We start from the raw sequence: 19737 nt of genomic DNA, 5'->3' as shown, positions 1-19737 counted from the left end.
GCGTCACCTGTGACACTAATACAGCGATCAGAAAAATGATCGCTTATTAGGCTGGGTTCACACTGGAGCGATGCGGGAACGCCACGAATCCGTGGCGGGTTCCCGCATCGCATGCCTCCCGGCGGCAGTTCACACTGCCCTATGCGAACTGCTGGGAGTGTCAGTGAAATGTTAATGACACCCCCAGATCAGTTCGCATATCGCAGTGCGATCTGCAAACTCGGATCGCATGGTGTGAACACCCATGCGATCCGATTCTGCTGCGGACCAAAAAAAGGGTCCCGTGCGAATTTGCGGCGGGTGCGGCGCGAATTCAGCCATACTATCTGTATGGCTGAACTCGAATCGCACAGAGATCGGATGTGATTTGCACTGCAGTGCGGTGCGAATCACATTCGTTCTCATAAGCCGCTGCAATATGAACCAAGCCTTAGTGACACTAGCGACGGGGGGTGATCACGGGGTTAAACCTTTATTGGGGGGGTTAGGGGGGCACATTAGAACTAAAGGGGGCTAACCCTAACTGCCCTAACAGTTATTACAGTCACAAATGACACCAATGCAAAAAAAAAAATGCAATTGGTGTCACTGTGACTGGGGGGGGCAGGGGTAATTGGGGGGGTAAAGGGGGGTAAAGGGGGGTGTGAGTGTGCCTGGCATGTTCTACGGTACGTGTGGTGTGTTGGTGCAACTCACCGATCCTCTCTCCTCGGTGCCGGAACGAAAAATACCGACACGGAGGAGAGATTACATCACTTCCTCTCCTGTGAGGAGAGGAAGTGATGTCAGGGAGCATTTCTATTCGTCGGGAGCGATCGCGAGGGGGTGGCCATGAATGAATGGCCGCCCCCTCATCCCGGATCGCTCCCGAACGAATGCCAACCGCCGCAGGCACCGGGGGGGCGCCCGATCGGGCCCCCCACCCGCGGGAAGGCAGGGACTTATATATACGCCCATATGCCTGCCCGTGCCATTCTGCCGACGTATATCGTCGTGCGGCGGTCGGCAAGTGGTTAAGAAGAAAATTAAGTTTAATGCTGCATGTATATCTTTATGTATTAAGCCCTGAACAAAGTTTTCAGAGAAAAAATATTGGTTAAAATGTGTAAAAAAACTGTATGAAATTGAGATAATGGAAAAAACATGATGTTTAGTGTTTTACAAAAAAAATCTACAGATTTGGTTGTAGGAAATAATAAGTTAAGGATTGAGCAATTTTTACAAAAAATTCCAAACTTGGATTTGGTTATTAAATTAAAAGTAGTAAATTGTTCTAATTTATTTAAGATTACCCAGAGAATATATTAAAATATGAAAATTTTTGTTCAATCTAAAAAATTGTAAAAATAACTATTGTTAAAAGTTTTTGTAAATTAGTATTTCTAGTAAAAGTAAGGACTTTGGTTACGGGAGGAGTTTTCTCGGGGGAAATGGTCAATCGGAGGTCATGGGAAGGATCCAATCTGTGAGTTTCACGAGATTGTCTTCTAAACAATTTTTTGTCATTATTATAATCAGGAAAGTCATATAACATAGTGTACATGATTTTTCGTAGATGTACAAACAAAATATGTTTAAAAAGTGTTAAAAAGGTTAAACATTTTAACAAACGAGAAACGAGATTGTTACCGAATTGTACAGTGTAGGGTGTACAAACCATGGTAGCCAAGACTGTCAGTAACAGATCATTCTCTGAAGAGTATGTGACATGTGAGGAGTGCATTACCAACAGAGAGATGCAGATCAAGTTACAGACTGGTCAGTCATGCCATGACATTTTTTTACTTTTATGGATCAAAGCACAATACATTTTTGTGTTAAATTTTACAGATATTTGGAAGAGGGTTCACTGATGAGGAAAATATATATTTAAAAGGTATCATTACTTACTAAAAGTAATTGTTTTGAAAAATAAGATTTTTTAGGCCTTAATAACTTTTTTCGAGAGTTCATTGAGATTTTTGCAGACAAAGTATCTGTCTGAGTAAATTTTAATGAATTATATAGGCTTACTGTAGGGCAAATATATTTTTAATAACAAAAGATAACTTATATACAAACATTTGAAGATCTGAAGAAAGTCCTTATAAATTTAGTATTTTTGGTAAATATAGAAATCTCTCTCAGTCATTTTTCATTTAAGTGTATGTGGATGATGAGAAGATTTCATTGGTATTTATAAATAAATGTGTTAAGGGTACATTGTCCAATGCTACAGATCTGAGACATTGTGGGTTTAGCACCATTTGTTTTGAAAAACATCTTATGTTACACTAAGGCTGCTTTCACACTGGGGCGGGAGCGGCGTCGGCGGTAAAGTGCCGCTATTTTTAGCGGCGCTTTACCGTCGTTTTAGCAGCGGTCCGCGGTATTGCCGCGGTGTCCCATTGATTTCAATGGGTAGGAGCGGTTTAGGAGCGGTGAATACACCGCTCCTTCACCGCTCCAAAGATGCGGCTAGCAGGACTTTTTTCACCGTCCTGCCAGCGCACAATACATTTTTGTGTTAAATTTTACAGATATTTGGAAGAGGGTTCACTGATGAGGAAAATATATATTTAAAAGGTATCATTACTTACTAAAAGTAATTGTTTTGAAAAATAAGATTTTTTAGGCCTTAATAACTTTTTTCGAGAGTTCATTGAGATTTTTGCAGACAAAGTATCTGTCTGAGTAAATTTTAATGAATTATATAGGCTTACTGTAGGGCAAATATATTTTTAATAACAAAAGATAACTTATATACAAACATTTGAAGATCTGAAGAAAGTCCTTATAAATTTAGTATTTTTGGTAAATATAGAAATCTCTCTCAGTCATTTTTCATTTAAGTGTATGTGGATGATGAGAAGATTTCATTGGTATTTATAAATAAATGTGTTAAGGGTACATTGTCCAATGCTACAGATCTGAGACATTGTGGGTTTAGCACCATTTGTTTTGAAAAACATCTTATGTTACACTAAGGCTGCTTTCACACTGGGGCGGGAGCGGCGTCGGCGGTAAAGTGCCGCTATTTTTAGCGGCGCTTTACCGTCGTTTTAGCAGCGGTCCGCGGTATTGCCGCGGTGTCCCATTGATTTCAATGGGTAGGAGCGGTTTAGGAGCGGTGAATACACCGCTCCTTCACCGCTCCAAAGATGCGGCTAGCAGGACTTTTTTCACCGTCCTGCCAGCGCATCGCTCCAGTGTGAAAGCCCTCCGGCTTTTACACTGGAGTGAAAGGGGCCGGTTTTTTTCACACGCTACACAGGCGCTATTTTTAGCGCTGTAACGCCTGAATACCGCCCCAGTGTGAAAGCAGCCTAAAGGTGTTATTTCAAGGAAAACAGGAGGTGTCAATACACACAGCTTTGTCTAATGGCAATTGGATGTTAAAAAGATCAGTTGTAGTGTAAGGGACAGAGCCACAGTCGTGTAAATGAATCATGAGAATGTCACGTTTTCAACTTTTAGTGGACGCATTGAAAGCTGAATTTAAGACTGCCATGTGTTGGTTTAGCAGTCAGTGACAGAGCAGGTGTGGTTCATTCAGTCATACTGTATGAGGGGAATGCTGGGTTCTGAAAAGAAACTTCAACATGATCAAATTTCTTTCAGAAACAGAATATTTAGGAAAGGCCAACCTAAATTAATGTTTTTTTACAAAATTAAAATAAATTGTCAGTGTAGAGAAAAAAAAAACAGTAATCTGGCAAGATTATTCTTTTACAAGATTTAATATTAGTCACAGGATAAAGAGGGGGACTATGACATGTTGTCTTAGTTAGAATCAGTACAGAATGATAAAGGAGATAAAATTTATTGTAAAAATAATTGTATTCCAACAATAATCGATAGAGTTATTTTTAAATGAAAAATATTTCTTTTTGCAAATCCAGGTACCTGACTGACTGATTGATTTTTGTTTTAGCTTATGAAAAAAATTCTGAACTACTCATTTTAGAACACTTTGTCATCAAACGTCTGAAAATTGTTTTATTTGTTTATAGAATTATCTAAAGTGAAAGAGGCCTAACCTGATACTATAAAGTATTGAGGGATTTGGCAAATCTATATAGATTGATTATATTCGTTTTTTCACTTGCTAAAGGAGGATTACAAGGATGTTTTTTTTTAGTTAATGTTTCTTTTTGATAAATTAATTGAGGTAATTCTGGAAAAAATTTTATTTTTAATATAAGCTAAGTTGTTGTGAACTTATGTCATATTCCATTGGGGTTGGATTTCAAACCATGGAATCAGTTAATGATTTAAAATTTTATAGGACAGGTAGTGAAGGACATGTATGCAATTTTAGGTTTAATAAAGTTTTGTTTCTTATCATCTTAAGTACTCAGGTATTGTAGAATGTATGAATAGTATTGGTTAAGATGATAAAGGTAAATATTGGGTGACGTATTTACCTGCTATAGTTTTAGTTTAAAAACTTTATTATTTTCTAAACATAGGGTTTGTTAAATTTTTGAGTTAATGACAGTCTTTTGAGATTAGCATACTTAGTTTTTTTTATATCTGTTGTATAGAAAGTAGTGTGGTTGCAAATTTTGCAAACAACAGGTATAGGTATTTCAGAAGTTTGTTCACAAAACATGGCTAACCCTTTGCTAAATTTAAAAATAAATGATGTCTTGAATGAGATATCTACTTCTAATGAGTATGTTTAGTAATTTATTCCAGTAGCTAAAGTTATGGTTAATAATTATAGATCTGAAGGTACCAAGGATGTCAACAGAGATGTCAACTGGGATATCAGTTGATGAGATTATTTTGTTATTTTTAAGGTACATTGGGATTATAGTTTTTTGGTTCAAAAATAATTGGTAAAAATAAAAATAATTGGTAAAAATAAGAATAAAATGGGTAAACACAGAAAGGATTATCATTCTCAAATGGTTTACATTGATTAATGAAAATTATTTTGGAAAACATAATTTTTAAAAGGATTTGATACTTGTTTTCATTTTCTTTTATAGATATATCTTTTGTTTCTAAATTTAAAGAAAACGATTTTATTTTATTTTTTTATTTCGTTTTTTAAAATTCTTCCATGACAATGCAACAAGCACAACTAAATTTATATTTGTTACTATTTCTTGTTTTTTCAAAAGTTATTATTTTTTTGATTATGTTATCAAGGATTATAAATTTTTGGTGAACTTGCATCAAAAGCGACATATTGATCGGTCAATCATTATGTGAGGGGGAGTTAGGATGTGATTCTCATAAGAATTTTTTTATGAATTATCTGAATAATGATGATAGTAATAAGATAATAGGAAAGACAAAAAGGTATAATTAGAGTATATGAAGAAAAGGATTTCAATGTGTCTAAACAAAGTTATTGTTGAATTTAAATAATTTTGGAATGTTTAAAAAAAAAAAAATAGAAAAAGTTGCTTGCTGGTCATGGATAGATGGATAAATAAATCGAAAATAAATAGAATGATAGATAGAATATATAAAATATGACAATCGAATAATGGGAACGTTTTTATGTATTTTGTTTCAAATCTGTATTAGGGTTAGAATGAAACAATTTTATAAATTGATTAAGGAAGAAATGAAAAAAAGGTGAAAAATTATGACAAGTATTTTTAGTCGGAAAATGACTTCTGGTTTATCTGATCCAGTGATTAGCTATGGTACATCTGGAGCAATTGATTTAAAATATGTATGAAAGGGCGCCATAAATGAAGTGTGAGTGATTTAGGTAATATTTAAGTTGTGTGAATGTCATTTTGGTACCAGTTGTTCTCCATGTCCAGAGTTTATGACTAAAGGTCAGTAGGTCAGTGGTTTCACAAATAAGAATACACATAGAGAGTGTGTCATATAATGGAATGAAATAGTTAAATATTTTTCATAGAAACATCTCCGAATTTTTGAAAATGTTTATGTACAATATCTGACTCACTAAAATGTATTAATGTGTATTGTATTAATGTTTATTGTATTGTTTGTATTGGAAAAAAAAAATCAGAGACATTTATTATTTAAGATGAATGCACTTATTATTTGTTGAATATAGTGCATTGAGGGGGAATTGTTAGAAGTTTTTGAGGTAATTAATATTTTAAGTGCTAAAAGTTTCTGAAAATATATGTAAGTTATATGTTCGGTGGTAAGCGATGGTTTCTGAAGGTCACACAACAGCAGATCGTATAGATAGGAGTGGTTTTGTTGAGTAGGTATTTCTATTTTTGCGTTACTATGTCAGTACAATGGGTGGAGTTATGCTACTTATCTATAGACTGAACCATATTGGGTATATATGCAAATGTGGGAGTTATTAGGATATGCTGACATAGCATCATGAAAAGTATAAGAAGAGAGTAAGGTTATGAGAGGGGAGGTTCGGTGGGAAGAGAAAGGATTCTACACTTTGGAGAATGTAGATCAGATGACCCTTTCCTCCTTCTGAGGCCATCACCATGCCATATGTTACCAGATGTCAATCTTGTCTTTGTTTATCTTTCTGAACAATAAACCAACTATTGTACGGACGAAGGATTCTTCAATTTCTACTCCTGAAAGTACGTTTGAAATGCCTTGGATGAAAAATACATATCTCCGCTACACACCCTTTGGAGAAGGGATACTGATTCACATATAACACAAAGACTTTGCTATTCATTAAGAAACGCCCCTGTGAGTATGTAGAGTTTCTACTACACTACATTTACATTTTACTACTCTCCAATCACTTTTTACACAATTCTTTAATACAGCATCCACCCCAACACTGGTATTCTGAAGGCAACCTAAAGGCGAAGCACCAGAGCCAGTGGTCCATACAGGTACCGACACTAGGGTGTTCTGTTACAACTAAACCCTCCATATCCAGATTACCAAAGACTATTCCACATTTTACCTGCCACTCAGATCTACCCAAGGCATAGGTTAACCAATCAGGGTCCCCAAATACACCTGGGATAGCAGAGATAACACCTGGGTCAGGACAAGGTTCAGTTGGAACTCTCATGTTCAAAGTGGGCATCTGGACCTCCTGGAATTGGCATAACATGATCAACTGGCTGCAAAAATAACTCAGGAGGGGCAACAGTAGGGATCCTAAGCCAAACAGACATTCTGAAGCTTCAGACACATCAGCAAGTGGGAGCTTAACCCAGTCAATAGAGTCCAGCTGAGCAGCAAGTAGTAAATAATCATAGCCCAGCCAGGGAGTGGCCCAGGGATCAACATAATTGGGCAGGGCAACTGAGAGCAGTTCCCCAGCAGCAAACTTGGCAGTAGACCGCAGATCAGAGACAGGCCTCTTAACAAGCAGCGGGTCACCAGCAGCAGGCTAGGCAGAGGGTGGCAGGGCACCAGAGGCAGGCTTGGCAGAGGACAGCAGGACACCAGAGGCAGGCTTGCAGAGGATGGCAGGACACTAGAGGCAGGCTTAGCAGAAGACTTCAGTACACCAGTGGCAGGCTTGGCAGAGGATGGCAGGGCACCAGAGGCAGGCTTGGCAGAGAACAACTGGACACCAAAGGCAGGCTGAACCCCATCAGCAAGCAAAGAGGCAGTCTGAACCCCAGCATGGAAGAGGTACGGTCCCCATCAGCAGACAGCATAGGGGAGGAATGGACCCCATCAGCAGGCAGCATGGAGGAGGGCTGGACCCCATCAGCAGGCAGCACAGAGGAGGAATGGACCCTATCAGCAGGCAGCATGGAGGAGGAATGCATGACCAGATATATGTAGCTACACCAAAAAACTGGGACCAGACCATATGTATATATCTTTCACTGCCTCCCGCCTGCCGAATAGACAAATGACGGCGGAGCAGGGCTGCTCTTGATCTGACAAAAAAGGGCTCCACTACCCCTACCTATGACTGGCCATTGCAGTAAGCAGCATTTGAGGGCAAATAGATATAAACAAGGCCAAGGATGAATCCAAGGAAAAATTCCAAGCCTACTTACCAATCAGCCCGCGGACAACCGAATCAACTTGTCTAACAGTATACGTTAAAACAGGGGTTTAGTCTGCACACATTTGCAAATACATGCATAAGCTACAGGCCCCACCAAGGCACCCTGACTGCTGAGTGACTCCACAGTGGAAGCACATGCATTCTGATGAGTAGGTGGAGGGCAGATGGACAGAAGGGAGCCCATCCCATCTGGGATGACGTTATATGACAGCGCCCAGTTTGGCCACGAATGCAGGTGCAGTGTGCACGCAGCATGGTGATCACAGGCGCGCCATGTCTCTGGGACACAGCATGACCCTGATCTCGGCAAAGAGCCACGGCTTTTTACCCATGTGATCGACTATGTCCAATCACATGTAGTCAGTCACATGTAAACAAGGAGATACCATTTATTGTCTCTCCTCGCCTCAGACTGACAGAGTGTGAGGTGAGGAGAGCCGATCAGCGGCATATCCTCACAGAGGAGACGTGTAAAGGTAATCAGGGCACTACAATGCAGCCCCAACAGTGCCCATCAGTGATGCCACTCTGTATCCATCAGTGACACTGCTCTGGGCCCATCAGTGACACCAGTCTGTGCCCATCAGTGATGCCAATCAGTGCTGCCTTTCAGTGCCCATCAGTGCCCATTAGTGCCACCCATCAGTGCTGCTGATCAGTGCCACCTATCAGTGCCCATCAATGCTGCCTATCAGTGCCCATCAATGCTGCCTATCAGTGCCCATCAGTGCCAGCTATCAGTGCTGCATATCAGTGCCACATATCAGTGCTGCATATCAGTGCCACATATCAGTGCCGGTCAGTGCAGCCTCATCAGTGCACATCAGTGAAGGAGAAAAATTACTTATTTACAAAAGAAATCAACAGAAACTAAGAAAAAATTTTTATTTCTTTTTCATAATTTTTGGTCTTATTTGCATTTTTTTTGCAAAAAATTAAAAACCCAGCAATGATTAACTACCACCAAAAGAAAGTTCTATTTGTGTGAAGAAAATGATAAAAAATTAATATGAGTACAGCGTTGCATGATTTCACTTAAAATGCCATAGCACTGAAAGCTGAAAATTGGTTTGGGCAGGAAGGGGGTGAAAGTGCCCGGTATTGAGGTGGTTAAAGTGAGATTTATTTACAGTGAAAAAAAAACCAATCACACACCAGCAGCAATAAACATGAGAATGTATGAAAATCAAAACAAAATAACATTATGCCTAACCAGCAGTCTAACAAACAAACTATATACACAATATACACAAATAGATACACACAAGGTAGAGGATAACTGAGGAAGCAGGGACCAAGGCAATGGGGTACTGGTTGCAGGGCAGGGACAATAGCAGGAGCAAGAACAAGATCAAAATGAGTCACAACAGAGCTGGGATGTGTGAGGTCAGTGGCTGGTGAAGCACTGGCTATCATCAGAGCCAGATACACACAGTTTACATACGCCACAAACGTTAGAGCGAGAACAATAATTCTAGCACTAGATCTCCTTAGAAGCGCTAAACATGTAACCTGTAAAAAAAAATGAACAACGCCTATGGAGATTTTTAACCACTTTAGCCACGGATGATTTTCCCGCTTAATGACCGTACCATGTTTTGAGATATGGCACTACGACAATTGCGCGGTCCTGCGACATTGTACCCAAACAAAATTAGTGTCCTTTTTTCCCACAAATAGGGCTTTCTTTTGGTGGTATTTGATCACCTCTGTGGTTATTCTTGTGACAATTTTGAAAAAAAAAACAATATTTTTTACTTGTTATAAAAAATATCCCCAAAAATGTTTTTAAAAAACAAATTTCTTTATCAATTTAGGCCAAGATGTATTCTTCTACATATTTCTGGTAAAAAAAATCACAATCAGCGAATATTGATAATATTGATTGGTTTGCGCAAAAGTTATAGCATCTACAAAATAGGAGGTATATTTATGGCATTTTTATTATTATTATTTTTTTTACTAGTAATGGTTACATAGTTACATAGTTAGGTTGAAATAAGACACAAGTCCATCCAGTTCAATCACAATAAATAAATAAATAAATAAATAATATCATACAATCCCATATACCCAATTCTATACCCACAGTTGATCCAGAGGAAGGCAAATGGTGGTGATCTGCGATTTTTAGTGGTACTGCAACATTGCAGTGGAAAGATTTGGACACTTTTGACACCCTTTTGGGACATTTATACAGAGAACAGTGCTAAAAAAATGCACTGATTACTGTGTAAATGTCACTGGCAGGGATGGGGTTAACCCTAGGGGGTGATCAAGGGGTTAAATGTGTTCCCTTGTGAGTGTTTCTTACTGTGGGGGGATGAGACTGACTGGGGGAACAAACATGTCACTGTTTCCGGGTCCGAGTCTTAAGTGGTTAAAGCATGACATCTACAAACAGCAGATCTGTTTCTTCTCTCCTGTCAGAACGAGGATGTGTGTGTTTACACAACAAATCTCCTTTCTGGCTTTCGTGCCTGCGATCACACAGTGTGTTGGCTATCACTCGTAAAGGAGTTGAAGTACCTATACGGCGATTTGTGGGAATGTGCCACTTTGCCAAGGTATATCAGTGTGAGCCGGTCGGCAAGTGGTTAAGTTCTGAAGTTTGGCGGCATTCCACAAGTGTGCGCAATTTTAACCTCTTGCCGACCGGCTCATGCCGATATACGTCAGCAGAAGGGCTCGTACAGGCATATTAACGTACCTGTACATTGCCCTTTGAGAAGCGGCTTGCAGGCGCACACGCCCACCGCGTGCTGATTGAGGGTCCCGTGGACTCAATGTCCGTGGTGATAGCTGTGATCGTCTCACGTAGAGGAAGAACAGGGAAATGCTAATGTAAACAAGCAAAAATAGTGTAGCGCTGATATACAAATGTATGTGGGAGTCTGTGACTAAGTATGAGAGATGAAGGCTAATCCCATAAAGCACACATGTGAATAATACACACATATGTAGAAACAAAATGGATCAAAATTGTGAAAAATAAAAAATAAACAAGAGTGAAGTCTACAGTTCACTAGGTATGTAAATTAGGTATGTAAATAATTTCACCTTAATGCATCCTATGCTTTAAGGTGAAAAAACACCTTGCACTCTCCAGCAAATGGCATGATCCTGCGTTGCTTTCCCCCAGCTCTTGTGGGCTCTTCACTGGATGGGCAGTCATTGGCTCCCGCTGCTGTCAATCAAATCAATGACAAGGTGCACGGCCGAGTGATACACTATAGCCGTCGACTGTATCACACGGGAGCGTGCCCGCAAGCTAACCCTCTTGGGAGAGTGCTTCCCAGAGGGGGGGGGGGGGTTATCTCTTGCGGGGAGGCACTGACACAGCCACCAAGGGACCCCAGAAGAGGAGGATTGGGGCTATTCTGTGCAAAATGACCTGCACAGTGGATGATATGTTTGTTATTTAAAAAAAAAAAAGAATTAAACCTTTACAACCCCTTTAAGTATGCAGGACTGACAAGCAGGATATCATCAACAGCTGAGTAACTGTGGAGAGATAAGAGCTGGCAATTAGCCGACAGCTGAGCGGCCAGCTCAGAGAAAAAAAGGCTGAGCCCAGCCCTGACAGTACCCCCTCACGCAGGAGGACAGGGGCATGTACATCTGAGGATGAGACCCAAGAGCGTTCCTCCGGACCATAACCTTTCCAATGCACCAGGTACTGTGAACACCCACGGAACCTACGGGAGTCAACAATGGACTGTACTTCACACTCCTCATGGTTCTTAACCTGTACAGGGTAAAGACGTGTCACTGAGCTGGTAAAGCGGTTGCAGACCAAAGGTTTTAATAAGGAGACATGAAATACATTCAAAATACTATACAGAAGGAAGGTCTAATGTGTAAGCCAGTGAAGAATACAGAAAGGCCCAATAAACCGAGGTGCAAACATCAGTGAGGGAACATGAAGTTGGAGGTTGTGAGATGACAGCCAGACCCTGTCCCCAACCTGGTAGGAAGGTGTAGGCAGGCGTCTGCTGTCAGCATGGAGTCTGTACCAATCATTAGCATGTCGCAAAGCCTCAAGGACTTGTGCCCAAGTGGAACAAAGACCACAGAGATGCTCCTCTAATGCAGAAATACTCTGCGGAACAAACGAGTCATACAACATGGAAGGTTGAAAACCATAATTCGCCATAAATGGAGACAATCGGGAAGCTGAATTCAAGGCACTGTTGTGAGCAAACTCTGCCCACGGTATTAGGTCTGACCAGTTGTTATGATGGTCAAAAATATAGCAACATAGGAATTGCCCCAAGGATTGATTGGGTCATTCTGCGGCTCCATTAGACTGCGGGTGATACGCAGAGGAGAAAGCAAGCTGAATTCCCAACTGTGCACAAAAGGCTAGCCAGAACTGGGACACAAACTGACTACCCCTGTCCAAGACAATCACTTTGGGTAGCCTATGTAAGTGAAAGACCTCCTGAGAAAAAATGAAAGCCAGTTCCTTAGAAGTGGGTAACTTCTTAAGGGGAATACAATAACACATCTTTGAGAACCGGTCGACCACAATTAGGATAACTGTGTTGCCCCGGGAGTTGGGTAACTCCACAATGAAATCCATAGACAAGTGGGTCTAGGGCCTCTCTCCATTGGCTATGGGTTGTAGGAGGCCCACTGGAAGGTGTCGGTGAGTCTTACTCTGAGCATACACAGAACAGGCAGTTACATCAGCACGTAGACTAGGCCACCAGAATTATTGGGAAATGACCCAAAAGAGTTGATTCTTCCCAGGGTGGCCAGTAGCCTTGGGAGAATGGAGCACGACAGTACCAAGACTCTCTGGGGCAAAGCAGCGGTCAAAAGGTTTCTCAGGAGGAGCATGGACCCGAGCAGCAAGAATTTTGTCACCAAAAGGAGAAGTGAGACTGGTGTGAACCGTAGCCAGAATATGATCAGGAGGAATCACAGGAACCGGAACCGGCTCCAACTTGGAAGTGGAGGAAAATTGGTGTAAAAGGCGTCAGCCCTTACATTCTTAGTACCAGGTAAGAATGAGACAATGTAATTGAAACTTGACAAGAAAAGAGCCAATTGCACCCTTCTGGAAGAGAGGCATTTAGCCTCAGACAAGAATGTGAGATTCTTATGGTCAGTAAGAATGAGAACCGGCACAGTGATACATTTGAGGAGATGTCTCTATTCTTTCAGGGCTAAAATGATTTCCAACAGCTCTCTGTCACCAATCTCGTAATTGCACTCTGAAGCTGATAATTTCTTGGAAAAGTAGCCCCAAGGATGCATAGCGCTCTCAGAGGTATGACATTGAGACAGAAGGGCGCCAACAACAGTCTCAGAAGCATCAACCTCAAGGATAAAAGGTAACGTAGGATCAGGATGTGCCAACACAGGAGCAGAAACAAAGGCAGCCTTGAGACTCTCAAAGGCCTTTCTGGTCATATCAGTCAGGAGCTTGACCAGAGACGAGAAGTTATGAATAAACTTCCGATAATAGTTGGCAAAGCCCAGGAAACGCTGCAAAGGACGTAAACCCATGGGTCAGGGCCACTGTAGAACTGCTGAAAGTTTCTCTGGGTCCATCGAAATACCAGCAGTGGAAATTATATAACCCAGGAATTTAACCTGTTCACAATGGAACTCACACTTCTCCAGTTTACAATAGAGATTATTCTCTCTTAGTTTCTGAAGCACATGACAGACATCTGTGTGGCTCTCCAGGGACTTGGAAAATATGAGGATATCATCAAGATAAACCACCACACATAACTGCAACAAATCTTGGAGGACATCGTTAATAAATTCCTGGAAAACTGCCGGGGCGTCACAAAGGCCAAAAGACATTACGAGGTACTCATAATAGCCTGTTTTGGTATTAATCGCAGTTTTCCACTCGTCACTCTCCTTAATCCTTATGAGATTGTATGCCCCTCTCAAATCAAGCTTTGTGAAAACCATTGCTCCCTTGTGGCAGTCAAATAATTCCATATGGAATCGGATAGGCATTATTAATCGTGAAATAATTAAGACCCCTATAATCAATACAAGGTCTCAGTTCACCACTCTTCTTCTTCACAAAGAAGAAGCCAGCACCAGCAGGAGATGAAGATTTGCGGATGAAACCTAGAGAAAGTGCGTCTGCAACATACTCCTCCATGGCCTTATCCTGCAAGACTGACAAAGGGTAAACCTGGCCACGAGGGGATATGGCACCAGGTTGAAGGTCAATTGCGCAATCATAAGGCCAGTGTGGAGGCAAACTACCGGCTTGACCTTTGTCAAAGACATTGCTAAAATCGCGGTATTCCTCCAGCAGAGAGGAGAGTGAAGAGGTGCACAGGACCTTGGCTACCTTCTGGAAGCATGTCTCACTGCATTGTGGTGACCAGGGGGAGCCAATCAAAGGAGGGGTTGTGCCTCTGTAACCAAGGATAACCAATAACCAGTGGAAACTGAGGAAATAAATTGGAATTGGATTATCTCATTGTGAAGAGCCCCTATGGCGATGGAAAACAGAACTGTCTCATGAGTCACATGGGCAGGCTGTAGAGGTCTCCCATCAAGAGCCTCAATGACAAGTGGAGTGTCACTCAGCTGCAGCGGAATCGAGTGCTCCGATACAAAGGCACTATCAATGAACAGACCTGCAGCCCCAGAGTCGATTAGAGCCTGTATCTTAACGGATGACTCAGACCAAGAAAGGAGCTTATCCTTCTGGATAACTGGGGATGAAACAACGCCACCAAAGTTCTGTCCGTGACAGGATCTCAAGGTTCAGGCGTTCCCTGGAGGACAAGACTTCAAAAAGTGACCTGCCTAGCCACAATAAAGACACAATCTCTCCCTCCTCCTAAAGGTTCTCTCATCTGCAGAGAGACGCATGAAACTCAAGTGCATGGGTTCACCTTCACAGACCGCCTCGGTACTAGGAGGCATGGGAGGTGAAGGAGGCACGAGTGAGACTGCAAAGCTCGGAGACAAACATGCAGGAGGCTTCCGCAAGCGCTCCTTAAAAGAGAGTCTCTGAGTCTGGAGTCAATGAGGATGGCAAACGTGATCAAATTTTCCAGCTCAGTGGGAATATCTCGGGCTTCTATCTCATCCTTGATGGTATCCAAGAGACCATGAGAAAAAGAAGTCATAAGGGCCTCATTGTTCCACGCAACCTCTGCTGCCAGAGTACAGAATTCAATGGCGTAGTCTGCAACAGTTCTCATACTCTGATAGACATGAGACACTTGGCAACAGAAGCAGAGCATGCGGGAACGTCAAATACCCTTTTAAATGAAGCCACAAACTCAGGATAGCTCAAGACAACAGGTTTTTGCATCTCCCATAGAGGGTTTGCCCAGGCCAAGGCTCTCAGGAAGCAAAGAGATCATGAAACATACTTTTATTCTGTTCATGGCAAACGCCTGGGGCAGCATCTCAAAATATATCTCAACCTGGTTGAGAAACCCTCTGCATTGGACTGGATCACCCCCAAATCGCTGGGGAAGTGGAGCGGAACCAGACATACCTCTTATAGAGATAATACTTGAGGCGGGTGCCTGCACAGAGACTGGAGCAGCAGTAGGGTCAGCCTGCAACATAGGTTGTACAGGGGTGGCCACAGTGGGAGATTCCAGGTGATCCGTGTGACTCAGGAGCGTTTGTAACGCCATGGCAAACTGATCCATGCGGTGATCCAGTTCATCCAGGCTGGAAAAAATATTACCAAAAAGTGGATTGACTGCATCTTCTAAATTCAGGGCCTTTGCCTACTGTCAGAAACCATGAAATCAGGTCGAGACAGAAGTACAGTTAAATCCCACTTGTTTAATAATAAAAGTAAAAGGAACAGACATAGTCAAAACATAGCCAAATTTCAGTAACCAGAACGGATAGTCAGCCAAGCCAGAAGTCAGGGATCCTTCCGGAATTTGGTGTCGGACCTATCACTTCCGGTTTACGGCCGAAACCGGAAGTCCGCGGTTGCTGCACACTCTGCTGTATTTGTGAATGTAAGTGTGGATTTTACCTTTTATTTCAATAAAATAGCGAAGATACTACACATGAAAGCCCTCTGTGTTTTTCCATTCTATATGGCTTGGATATCCTGGAGCTATTGGGAGGGCATATAATACATAACCTTACAGTGAAATACAAACAGCGGTGGAGCAGTGTGACTGAATGAATAAGAAGCCAGCAGTTATCCTTTTACACAGTGCCTACTTACCAGCTATTGGAGGTGAGAGGCTGGGGGAAATAGTTGGTGCACCCATTAAGCACTGAAGTTTGCAGTGATTTGCCACCCTTGGGAATTGATTCTTCACACTTTTTGCATGAACTTTATTTATATATTTTTTGCAATTTTATCAGTCATCAGTGCACTTTATTTATGGACAATCACGTGTGTATATTGATTATTTAATCACTATATTTGCTTTTTTTCACAAATTTTCACCTTTTACATTTTTATATATTTTTATACATATATATTTTTTATACGCTTGTTTACATTTGGATTATCTATGCAGATTATTTCTATTTAATCACTTGATTGATTTTTTCACGGACTCTCATTCACCAATTGTTGCACATTTATTGCTTGCACGCGTATCTTAATTTGGATTATTTATATTGATTTATTTCTTATTATATCCATGTTTCATTTAGTGGATATTATTTGATTTACATTGATTTTGGGATTATTATTCATTTATAAGTTTTAGCACTTTTAGGTAGCGCCGCATTCTTATTAATTTATATTATTATTATCTTATATCTTTTATTAACCTCAAGGAGCTTGGTGTCGCTTGTTAATTTGACATTGTCTTTTTGAAATGTACCTGCCTACTCACAAATAAACTGTCCTTTTTGAAGAAAAACACATAGGAAAGTATTTTGTGCAAAGAAAATATCCATTTATTCTGGTTAACAAAATAAAGAGGAAGTCAACGCTGGACAAACTTTTGGAATTTGCAAAGCCTTTTGACCCCCATGGCACACAACAAGTCTGTGGAAAAGAAAATTGGTAGCTTGAGGAGTATGTATAATAGGGAGCACAATCTGGTCCAGGAATCCCAGAGATCAGGACCAGCAGCAGATGACATATCTGACATATCTGTCCCTAGTTTGTGGTACTACAACAGCCTGCATCTTCTGTCAGACCAGACTAAACCCAGGCCATGACTTTCTTCTCTTTCCTGCAGACTTCCCTGCAGCCTTTCCTGCAGCCTTCCTTGGAGGCTGTGGCTCTGGTGGTGGACTTGTGGCAGGAGGAGGATGGGCGAGTTCACATATTTGGCTGTTCTCAGTCAGCCGGCCCCTCAACCCCTTCTGAAGGGCATCATAAATAAATGCCTCACAGAGAAGGCATTGGCCCTTCTCCAATTCCAGCAACCTGGTGGCTAGATAGCAGCCATGGGCCTCTTCAGCATGGGGGGCTCCTGAGGAAATGGCTGGCTTCCTTAATGAGGCCCAGTGCTACGTCCTCTGTCATTTTCCCCTTCCTGGGCCCTTTGGTGGTGAGGCAGAAGGGAGGCACCTGGGATTGGGTGAGGCTCCTACTGGGCCCAGCCACCTCCTGGCTGACACTGGGCACGGCCTCCTCCTTGCTACCACTGGGCACGGCCTTCTCCTGGCTACCACTGAGCAAGGCCTCCTCCTGGCTGGCGCTTGGCACAGCCTCCTCCTGGCTGACGCCATAAAAAGGGACATAGTTGTAGTTTTTGCTTCATCAATCACATCATTTTCAGCTCATGACTTGCAAATTGAATGTTAATAAACAGAAAAGGCTATCATTCTGACCCCCGTATTTTTCAAGCTGGTCTCCAACATTTTTGGTCACTACTGTCTAGTGATTTGTATACCTAATTTTTGGTATGAAATCATTGATTTGTAAACAATTATAACATCCAGTTAACATAATTAATATTAGGACAATAAATATGTCTAAAAACGAATATACCTGGCTCCAGCTGGGCGCATCCACTTCTTCCAGGATGGAAAGCCCAGGTTGTTCCTGGGGAGCCTCTACTGGTGTGGAGGTTAGTGTGGAGGGAAGGCTGCAGGGAAGGGTCCCTGGCTTCAGTCTGGTCATCCAGAAACCTCAGTTTGTTGAAGTACCACAGCCTGGGGACATATACATTCTCTGCTGATGCTCCTGATCTGAGGGAAGCCTGGATCTTATTGTGCTCTTTCTTATACACGTTCCTCAAGATCCCAATTTTATTTTCCAAAAACTTCATGTTTGCTTCAGGGACCCGAGTCTTGACAAATACCAGAAGTCTCTCCAGCGTTGCCTTCCTTACTTGTTTATTGTAATATAAACTGTGTTTGATCTCCCACAGATTCCTCATCTCCCTGTACTTATAAATAAACCTGGACAGAAATTCTGGGTCCTTAAACTGATTCATTTTTTCTGTAAGACAATACACAAGACAAAAACACTGATGTCAGTCTAAACTCTCATAATCTTATCCAAATATAGGCCTCCAACTTGAAGCAGTATAGGTCACTGTGATGGGCCAAGTTCAAATTTTACCTTAGTTTACCTTCGCTTGCCACTTTTGTTCGTTTGTCGCACATACAGATCGTGTTAGCTTTATATACACTGCACATGTGTCAAACTCTGCCCGCGTCACCCGTCCCTGACGTTCTTTTTTACAAATATTCCCCACCCCTTCTCTCTTTGGTGTGCAGTAGGACTAGTAGGCTAACCATGGTGGAGACACATTTTTCAGCTAGGGAGGAGGAAAGCCCAGAGCCTCAAACATCCGGGTCCATGGATCCAGGAGGAGGAGATTGTAGGCCACCAACATGGGCTTTGATGAAATGGTCGAGATGGTCCGTACACCCATCCCAATCTATGAAAGGACGAGATCATGATGACTCTTGTGAACACCCTGGAGCAGAAGTTTAGGGTACGGCGGTCCAAAGACCAGTTAAGGAAGCGATGGTCCGACATAAAACTGAGGGAGCTGGATCAGTATCGCAAAATAAAGAAGGTGCCTCAAAAAAATAAGTACTTGTAGTGTGTTCCTATTATGATAATTAACTTGCATGCTGCTCCATGTGCTTTTCTTTACTGTTGTACAGTTTGAAATGGCTACTTTCATGTTTGTGGGAACAGTAAACGTTTGTAGGAAACATTTTTCGTAGGAAACATCGATCATATGAAACATTGTTCGTTTGCCAATAAATACAATGTATTTAGCTGGTACAGGGTTATACCTACATATTGGTCATGCTAATTTGTCCTATTAAAAGAAGTTTAGGACATTGTGGTCTAGATGTCTTTGAAACTAGAATGAATTGCAAACTTGATTCAGCGGAATGTAAGGAGAGGACACTCGGCAGCTGTTTACACATCTGGACTCAGGAGCACTAGTGTGAGACACCAGAGCACATTTTTTAGGGTAACATACACAGGTGCTTCAGTGGATACCTGGGGTGTTTCCATCTGTAATAAATTGGAAACAAGTGTACACCACTTCAAAGCAATGTTTCATATTCCTATTTCTGGACTCAAATATCTGTGTGCTAAGTATACCTTTTGTTTCATTATCATAGGGGAGAAAAGACTCAGACAACAAACTGAGGATCGCAGGGACCCCCAACCTCGCCTGCCTGATTGGGAGGTTAGCCCAAGCCCCCCCAAGGATCTGGAGGAAGGAGAAGTGGAAGAAGTGGGAGAGATGGGCACCCCAACAGGTGAGTGTCTGACACCCCAGCTTCAGGTAATCTATGTATGCATGCATTTTTCTAAATACATGTTTTTCAACAATTTTAGGTGATGTTCTGGTTGTTGAAGGGGAAGCGGTGGAACA

This window comes from Lithobates pipiens, unplaced genomic scaffold (assembly GCF_037356315.1).
Source record: "Lithobates pipiens isolate NorthernLeopardFrog02 unplaced genomic scaffold, aLitPip1_a1.2 Scaffold_8, whole genome shotgun sequence".
In the NCBI taxonomy this organism is placed as follows: domain Eukaryota; kingdom Metazoa; phylum Chordata; class Amphibia; order Anura; family Ranidae; genus Lithobates; species Lithobates pipiens.
Note: the sequence above shows the minus strand (reverse complement) of the source record.